The 6,986-nt window shown below is 53.7% G+C and overlaps 1 pseudogene; it reads right to left on the bottom strand.

The window, feature by feature from the left end:
• Window positions 1–302: 302 nt before the first annotated feature.
• Window positions 303–1,065, bottom strand: LOC139603673 (olfactory receptor 14A16-like; annotated as a pseudogene).
• Between the last annotated feature and the right edge of the window lie 5,921 nt (window positions 1,066–6,986).

Here is a 6,986-nt window from a genome sequence, read left to right as displayed (position 1 = left end):
AGACATTGCTGCTGCAGCTCCAGAGAAGGCAACAAAAGGGAAATCTCCAGGGGAAAACTTTGCTGGGAGATCCTTTATTCTGTCCAAAAGCCACTGAGAGCTCAGCTTCTCATTGGCACAACCTGCGGCCACAGTGAAGGTGGAGAGAAACAAAGTGCGAAATGGCAGAAACAATGACTTTCCTTTGTTGCAATTTTAAAAAACTAAAACAAATAAAAAGGGAAGAACAAATTAACCACCAAACCCAAATAGTATCAGAGATTACTTTTATTACAAGTGATTGGCAGAAACCGGCCAGCAGTTTAATGTTTCCGAAAGCATCCAGTCATCAGTGCCCACATGGAAGCCTTGAGCTCCTGATTCCTCAGGCTGTAGATGAAGGGGTTCAGGGCTGGAGGCACCACCGAGTACAGAACTGACACTGCCAGATCCAGGGATGGGGGAGACATGGAGGGGGGCTTCAGGTAGGCAAAAATGCCAGTGCTGACAAACAAAGAGACCACAGCCAGGTGAGGGAGGCAGGTGGAAAAGGCTTTGTGCCGTCCCTGCTCACAGGGGATCCTCAGCACAGCCCTGAAGATCTGCACATAGGAGAAAACCATGAACACAAAACAGCCAAACAACAGAAAAGCACTAACCACAATGACCCCAAGTTTCCTGAGGTTGGAGTTTGAGCAGGAGAGCTTGAGGATGTGTGGGATTTCACAGAAGAACTGGCCCAGGGCATTGCCTTTGCACAGGGGCAGGGAAAATGTATTGGCTGTGTGCAGCAGAGCATTGAGAAAGGCACTGGCCCAGGCAGCTGCCCATGTGGGCACAAGCTCTGCTGCCCAGGAGGGTCCCATAGTGCAGGGGTTTGCAGATGGACACGTAGCGGTCGTAGCACATGACGGTCAGGAGGGAAACCTCTGCTGAAATGAAAAAGGCAAACAGAAAGAGCTGTGCAGCACATGCTGAGTAGGAGATGGTGCTGGTGTCCCAGAGGCAATTGTGCATGGCTTTGGGGACAGTGGTGCAGATGGAGCCCAGGTCGCTGAGGGCCAGGTTGAGCAGGAAGAAGAACATGGGCGTGTGCAGGTGGTGGCCGCAGGCTACGGCGCTGATGATGAGGCCGTTGCCCAGGAGGGCAGCCAGGGAGATGCCCAGCAAGAGGCAGAAGTGCAGGAGCTGCAGCTGCCGCGTGTCTGCCAGTGCCAGCAGGAGGAAGTGCCTGATGGAGCTGCTGTTGGACATTTGCTCTCTTTGGTCACTGGAACCTTTTGAAGGAGGAATCACAGTGATAATTGAGGGGAGATTTCTCACAGAATTATCAAAGCCGTTTCTCACAGACCCTTTCTTGCCAATAAACTCCTCTCTCTTGTTTATGTCTCAGAGATCTTCCTTCACTGCTGCTGCTGGAGCCCTAAATGCTGCTGGTCAATGTTGTGTCAGGAACTGGACCTTCAGCTGCAGGACACCTGGGAGTCAGCCGTGACCCCCAGTCAGTGCCGGGAAACAGTGAGGGCAGGGGCCAGTCCTGGTGTTTGGACTTGGATACAGAATGTTCAGCTAAGGCAAAGTAGCTGCCTGGGGGAAGGGATGGGGATTGCTGAAGGCAGAATGAGAGATTCTGCTGCACTGTGGAAGAACAGAGAGTCCAGGGAGGCAGGAGGGTTGTCTGAGGCTTAGTGCAGACTGAGAGGAGCTGCTCTGTCCCTCTCTCCTATTCCAGCTGCCCTGCACTTGCACCTTTCTGAAATCCACTCCCGTGTTAGCCTGGACAGCCAGGAGACACTGCTAAGAGCAGAGGGATCCCTGCACACAAAGTGGCTCCTGCCTTTCCCAGAGTCAGGAGAGTGGGCTCATTGCCAGCCTCCCAGGCTGCCCTGCCCAGAGCTCCCCGGGCACAGGGAGCTGGGACACCCCATTGCTGTGCTCAGCCTGCACAGGAGGAGCCCAAGGGCTGGGCCTGGCCCTGCAGCTGGAACTGCCATTCCAGAGAGCCCCTCAGCAATGCCAGCAGCACCTGGGCAAGGCAAGGGGAGAGAGAGAGAGCCGGGCCTGAGGAAAAGCCTTTCCCTGCCCAGCCCTGCCCAGCCCCTGCCAGGCAGCAGCAGGGCAGGACAGTGGCCCTCAGGCCCTGGTCAGCAGGGCATGAATGGGCACATGGCCGGAGAGATGCCCTTCATCTCTGGGGCTGCTCTGCCGGCCCAGGAGGGACTGAGGGCCCCGAGCCCCCGGGCTGAGGGCTGTGCTGGCTGCGAGGGGACACAAGAGCTGTGCTGCTCAGGGCAGTGTCTGCCCTGCAGGGCAGGCCCGGCAGGTGCCACATCTGCCCTGCAGCAGGGCTGCCCTCAGCACTGCCTCCCTCCCTGCCCACGGCTCTGCTGCTGGAGCTGTCCCAGCCCCAGCTGCTCCTGTGGCCCTGGGCTCCTTCCCTGCCAGAGCTGCCAGAGCCCAGCCCAGCCCCTGGGCCGGCCCTGCCCTGCAGCTGCTCGGCCCTGCAGGGATTAAAGAACAGCTCCCCCAGCCTGGGCACCATGGAAAGGTGATGCTGCATGGATCTGGAGGCTGGGCAGGTGCAGGCACTTGCTGAGGTGCCCAGGAATCCTCAGGGTGATGGTTTAAGAGTCTCAGCCCCTGCTCTGCCCTGCACAGCTGAGTTTCCATTGCCACCCAGCTGAGCCAGGGAAAACTGGGAGCACAGATTCAGGAAAGCAGAGACCCAAGCAGGAAACGCCTGCCCTGAATGAGCTCACGACAAGTCCCCTCAGAAGGGGAGCCCTGCTCTGCAGCACATCCTCCTCCTCCTCCCTCTCCTGTGCCACAGAGAAACTGGGAGAGTCCTCCTGACACATCCCCCAGGCTCTGGGGTGTGCTGGCTCCAGGAGATCCCTCCAGGAGCACAGGGGACATTGCCCTGCACCCACACACTCACCATGCACAGGGCTGTGAAGATCTTTCCCCAGCTGAAGTCTCAGCTCAATGTCTTCCCAATCCTGATTGCCTTCAGCCTGTCTCTGCCTGGCTCCTGTCCCCTCAGTGCCTGCAGGCAGAGCCCTCAGCCCTAATGGGCTGGGAGAGGAGCTGGCCCTGGGAAGAGCTGTTCCTTTAAAGCTCAGCAGCACAGACACAGCACAAGGACTTTAATGAGCCTCTCGGGGATTTGGGGTTGTTTACATCAGACTCAGTCCCTGAGAGAGTCTTCAAAAAACTTCTCAAGAACTCAAATTGAAACACTAAAGTTTCTTGAAGTTTTAATGGGTCCCACTGAGGAACATGACTGAGAAAGTGTCCCCAGGTTCCAGTTAGAGCAGAACACTGGAGGCAGTGATGACAGCTGGGGACAAACAAGGCCAAGGTGTCTCTGGTGCTGAGCAAAGCTGGATGTGTTTGAGGAATGCCAAGGGCCAAGGCCTGAGCCCCAGGGCCTGGCCAGGCAGGTCCTGTCCCTCCCTCCTTGCTCAGGGCTCTTGCCGGGATGGGCACTGGCATGTGGGGATGTGCAATGCCAAGGGCAGGAGCATGGGGCGGCCCCTGCCAGGCTGCTGAGCAGGGACAAGGAGGCCATGAGGCCCCAGGCCTGCAAGGGTCACTTGTCTCCTGCTCCTGCCTCAGGCCCAGGCCCAGCAGCCATGGCCAAAGTGCTGCCCAAGTTGGCTCTGGCAGGGCTGTCTTGCAGCTGCTGCACAGCTCTGGTGCTTCTGAGGCAGATGAGATGTGACCACCAGAGGCCAAGGCCAGCCAGTGCTGACAGGTTTTTCTCTGAGAGATACGCTTGCATACAGCAAGGTTTTAGGACGGAGTACCAGTTTTGTCCCTGGGCGTCTGAAAAGAGACAGTTCTTTCCATAGGAAGGAAAGCATGGAGCCCCAGTGGTTCATGGGCAGATGAGAGGCAGCCCTTGACATTCTGAGATCAGCCAGACCTGTCAGGTCACCCCTAGGAGGCCAAATCAGCCAGATGTGTTTCATGTTCCTCTCATTCCATGGGCCCCCACAATGTCCTAGTGGTTCCCTTGATTCCATGTTTCCCTGAGGTGTCACAATGGCCCCGTGGTTACACGAGGCCCTGAAGGGTCCTAATGGTCTCCATGGTTCCCTGAGGCCCCACAGAGCCATGGTGGTCTCTTGGTTCCATGAAGCCCCACGGTGTCACCATGGTATCCCAAAGTGTCACAATGGTCTCCATGGTTCCACCAGGTCCTCACAGTGTCACTGGGGTCTCCATAGGAAGGAAACAACTGAGCCCCAGTGTTCCAGGGGCAGATGAGGGGCAGCCACCAGAGGCCAAGGGCAGCCAGACTAGACAGTGATGGCAGATTTTGTCAGGGAGTCATCCTTGGATATAGGGAATTGTAGAGGCAGAATATCAATTTCAGCCATGGAGGAGAAGGACAGTTCTTTTCCATAGGAAGGAAAGCAGGGAACACCAGTGTTTCAGGGCCAGATGAAAGGTGGCCACCAGAGGCCAAGGCCAGACAGGCCTCTCTGTCCTGGCAGCTTTTGTCTGAAAGCAGCCCTTGGATATAGGGAATTTTGCAGGTGGAATCAAAAATTCAGCCATTTCTGCAGGGATAAGAAGGATGGTTCTTTTCCACAGGAAGGAGAGCACAGAGCTCAAGAATTTGAGTGGCAGAAGCAGAGAGAGAAGGCTCCTGAGAGTCCAAACCAGCCAGACCTGTTTGTCCTGGCCGCTTACATCATGGAGAAATCCTTGCATACATAGAATTTGGGAGGTGGAATCTCAGTTTTGACCATGGGCACCTGATAGAGATGGATGGTTTTTCCAGAAGAAAGAAAAGTGTGAAGTCCAAGTTTCTTAGAAGAATACAAGAGGTGGCCACCCATGGGCCAAGAGAGCCCAATCTGTCTCTCCTGGCACGTTTCATCTGGGTGAAATCCTTGGACATGGGGAATTTTGGAGGTGGAATCTCAGTTTTGGCTGTGGGCACCAGGACAGGAAGGAGAGTGCTTTTTATTAGGATGGAAAGCACAGAGCCCCAGTGTTTCAAAGGTAGATGAGAGGTGGTGTCGTAGACATCTTTTTCTGAAAATCCTTTCTTAGGTTTTTTTTTCCCTTCTGAGAAGCTGAGACCTCAGAAACAAAATGTAAGCAATGGTTATCTGCTGCTGTGGAATGCATCAGGTGGATTTTTGATTGGCCCATCTAGGTTGTTTATAATTAATGGCCAATCAAGGCCGAGCTATCTCGGACAGAGTCTGAGAGAGCTGCCTTTTGTTATCATTCTTTTCCATTCTATTCTTAGCTAGCCTTCTGAGATGAACCTTTTCCTTCTATTTCTTTTTAGTATAGTTATAATGTAATATATATATCTCATAAAATAATAAATCAAGCCTTCTGAAATATGGAGTCAAATCTATGTCTCTTCCCTCATCCTGAAAACCCCTGTGAACACTGTCACAAGGTGGCCCCCAGGTGGCCAAGCCAGCCAGATCTGTCTGTCCTGGCAGACTTCATCTGGGAACAATCTTTGCATATATGGAAATTTGGAGGAGGAATCCTGATTTTGGCCATGGGCATCTGGAGGAGAAGGGCAGCTCTTTCCACAGGAAGGAGAGCCCAGAGCCCCAGTGCTCCAGGGGCAGATGAGCAGCAGCCCTCGACATGCCAGGGTCAGCTGGACCTCTCAGGTGGCCCCCAGGTGTCCCAGCCAGCCAGGCCTTGATGCCTTGAGAGGCTGCCTAGAACAGGGGCTGGACAGTGTTACAGGAATAAAGTAGGGATTTATTAAAAGGCCTTCAAAGGATACACCTGGGGCAGTGCAAGAGCCTGGCTGAGGGTACACCCAAGATGGACAATGGTTCACACATTTTCACATTTTTATAGGTTTTGGTCCATTTCCATATTGGGGTTAATTATGCAATTACAGCTTCAGGTTGTGAAGTCCCATCCTCCCAGTCTGCTCTCCTCAATTCACTGTTTGCACTTTTTGGGCCTGAAGCTGCAACAGTGTCCTTGGCTCTCCTAGGTTTCTAGGTTTCCTACTCCAGTTATGGAGAAATATTTCAAAGAGCTTCTAAAAAATATACACTCCTATTTTAAAGGACGTATTTTATTACTGCTCTCTTTGGAGCAGAGACAATTGCAGCATTCTGTGATTGATATTGACCCAGGGTCTCTCCTCAGCAGCTCTGGGCTGCTCACAGAAGCTGTGCCTGGAGCTCTGACCCAGTGTGGACAACCTTGCTCCACAGTGCCCAGCCCCATCCTGTCTGTCCTCACTCCCCTGGGACCTGCTGTGCTTGGAGAGCTGGCTGCACTCAGCCTAACAGGGGTTTTCCCTTTTTGGGGTTTTTTGAAGCAATCTGAAACTCCTGAGTTTCCCCACTTCAAACAGACACACTCCTCAAGTGTGTGCCAAGACCAAGCTGTCACCAATAACATTCCCCTCACCCAAGGCAGAACTGTGCAGGAAATGTTTTAGACCTTTGGACTCCATGGTTCCATGAGGCCTTGCTCTGTGGCAATGGACTTTTGGTTCCATGAGGTTCTGTGCTCAACAGTGGTATCCTTTGTTCCAAGTGTCACCATGGCCCCTTGGTTCCACAGGGCCCTGCTGTGTCACAATGGGCTCCATGATTCCATGATTAATGCAAAAGCTTTGCATGAACAACGAGCAACACCATGGTCTCCTTGGATCTGCTTTGTCACAATGAACAATGGGTTCCATGAGATCCCAAACTGTCACGATGGATATTTGGCTCCATGTGGCTCCCTGTGCCACAAAGGACCCTTGGTTCCATCAGGCCCCACAGTGTCACAGGGGTTTCCTTGGTTCCATGTGCCCCAATATGTCACAGGGTTTTCCCTCTTCCTGCAGCAACCAGCAGCAAACCCCAGTGCCAGGGTCAAATGTCTGGCAAGAAGGAGCAAGGGGGGACATTTGGAGAGATGAATTTTGCCTTCTCAGGTCACAGTGACGTGGGATGGGGCCCTGCTGTCCTGGAGATGGCTGAACACCAGCCTGCCCATGGGAAGGGGTA

Source organism: Agelaius tricolor, unplaced genomic scaffold (assembly GCF_023055355.1).
Source record: "Agelaius tricolor isolate 1412-34295 unplaced genomic scaffold, bAgeTri1.0.p SCAF_40, whole genome shotgun sequence".
NCBI lineage: Eukaryota > Metazoa > Chordata > Aves > Passeriformes > Icteridae > Agelaius > Agelaius tricolor.
Note: the sequence above shows the minus strand (reverse complement) of the source record. Positions and strands in the feature narration are given on the sequence as shown.